This window comes from Chrysochloris asiatica, unplaced genomic scaffold (genome assembly GCF_000296735.1).
Source record: "Chrysochloris asiatica unplaced genomic scaffold, ChrAsi1.0 scaffold00461, whole genome shotgun sequence".
Lineage (NCBI taxonomy): Eukaryota > Metazoa > Chordata > Mammalia > Afrosoricida > Chrysochloridae > Chrysochloris > Chrysochloris asiatica.
In genome coordinates, this window is record NW_006408979.1 from 666102 (window position 1) to 668808 (window position 2707).

Sequence of the window (2707 nt, forward strand, 5' to 3'; positions counted from 1 at the left end):
TTGAGAATATTATGCTGAGCGAAATTAGTTAATCACAGAAGAGCAAATATTACATAAGACCACTATTATAAAAGCTGAAGAAAAGATACCCTATATATACTAAAAGGGGAAAAGGGAAAAAAAAAATTATTTGTTTGTTATGAGAGTGGGGGGCAGGGAGAAGATGGAAGAGCACAGGGAAGGGATAAACACATCATAGTTTGGGAGATACGGAGAACAATACACAAGCAGTGGGAGGGGAATGGAAAAACAAGGTATATAGGGGAACACTGAGGCAAGTTTGCATGTGCTAAATGAGACAGAGGTAAGCAGTAAGGTAGGTTTAACCTTGGAACAACAGGGCTCTGAATGGGTAAAAGAGGGAAATAATGTTAAGATGCTTGACTGTCTTTTGAATATTGGTTTCCCTTGCCTACCATTGTAAAATAGACGAGTGGACTAGAAAGGAATATAGGGAAATATGATTACAGAGATTGTAAGCCCATCTTCAGCATATAACTGATTGGAACACATAAAAGAGGTCCTAAAACATGCCTCTTTGTAGTGTATAGAACACTAGGTGGAATACTGAGCCCCATCCAGAACCTTCTGAGGTGGGACATTACCACTTGAAAGGACAAGCAAACCAACCTGAAACAGCTAGAGAATAAAAGATAACTTCTTGAAAGAAAGACAAGCAGGAAAAATCCAAAACAAAAATGGCAGTCTAATTGGCCACTACAAAAACAAGCAAGTCATTCACTGGGTGCTATCAAGGCAGGAAATCAAGTCCCTTCAGGACAAACCCCCTCCAAGAATGAAAATCAAAGGGAACACGTGAGAAGCCAGCTAAGCTTTCTGGTGACCACGTTGATCTCCTGGTGAGTGGAAGAAGAAAAGGCAGCAATGAAGATATGGGTTAAGTTTGACTACATTCCATAGACTTGTGTTGACCTGGAGATGAGAGAGAGAAAATAAAGGGCTGGTTGGTATGAAGTATGGTAAGACCTGGAGACACCTGAGTCCATGAACAAGGATATAGCCATGGAGGGCTAGAGCTGAGAGTGAAGCTTCCAGTTAATATGAAGTGAGGGAAAACACACAAGAACACCGAAACTTGTAGATAGTACCCACTCGACCTATCCACGCTGACTTGATGATCAGAACTCGACTAGAAGAAGATTAAAAAATAAAAAGAAAAAGGAAACAAGTGTAAATTGCTAAAATTTGATGAATTTAACCTATATTTATGTATGTAGTAGCTCAAAATACCAACTGAGAGGGAAGGACTCTTCACATCAAATATCAATTCTATCCCCTCTGTATATAGGATTGGTAAGGACGGGGGTTAAAAAGGCACAAAGTGACTGGGCTATAAGTATTCAAGAGGGAATTTAGTTTCAGAGTGTATGAGGGAAGGTTGAATCCCCACTGAATAGTGTTCATCTTGTCCAGATGATTCTGGTGAAGAGATTGGGATAGGATTCTTATGATTCAATAGTGAGTAATTGTTCTCATGAATAATTGCAACTATCAAAACAGTAAAGGTAGAAGTTTTATAACATAAAGAGGGGAGTAGTTAATCTTACAGTACAGGAAAAGAGGACCCTACAACCATCAAGGAAGTAGAGCATAAGCAGAATGTGGGACCCTTTTCAAAGAAGCAGTGACACCAGAGATGACAAAATGGAGAACTAGAGCAGTTGAGGACTCTAGATTCAGGGAAAGAGAAAGCCTGTATGCTGGCAGCTGGGCGCTGGTGGCCTGGAGGTAGGCTTGCAGAATGTGCCCTTTGGTTATTTAAATGATTATATACTCCGAAGTGTTTTTTGTTTACATCCTCCCTACCCCCCTCCCTAAATAAAAGAACAAAAAGCAGAGGGAATAGAAGCAAATACTGTTGAATGATGATGCATAGAGGAGATTATAATCATTGCAATGAAATGATGAGAGTAAAACCGATGTTTCCTGTGTAAACTATCACTCAATTCAAAATTAAAATAAATTAAAAAAAAAGACTTCCTTTATGTGTTAAAGAACAAAATGCCTCTATGAGAACTAAGGCATGCGTGACCCAAGGAATGGTATTTTCATTTTATTGGCCTCATATGCATGTTAAAGTTGGACAATGAATGAGGAAGACATTAGGAAAATACATAAATTTTAATTATGCATTATTGAAGAATATTGAAGTAACTTAGACTGTCAGAAGAACAAAACAAATTGTCTTAGTCCCCACTGAATAGTTTTCATCTTGTCTAGATGGGTCTGGTGAAAAGAGATGGGGATAAAATTATTATGATTCAATAGTATGTAATTGTTATCATGGCTAATTGCAACTATCACAACTGTAAAGGTAGAAGTTTTGTAAAAAAAAACAACAACACATGAGTGAGTAGTTCATTTTACAGTCCAAAAACAGAGGACACTAGCACAATCAAGGGAGAAGAGCACAAGCAGAAGGCAGAACCCTGCCCATAGAAGCAGCAACGCCAGATATGGAAGCAGAGATGAGGACATGGAGACAGGGAGCAGCTGAGGTGTAGACTCATGGAAAGAGAGAGACTGAGAGCTGGCGGCCAGGAGGCAGGCTTGAAGAATGTGCCCATTGGTTGTTTAAATTATTATGCATTCCAGTTTTTGTGTACATTCTCCTAGCACACTATCCATAAAAACCAGAGGGAATGGAAGCAAATACTATTGAATGATGATGCACTGAGCAGATTGT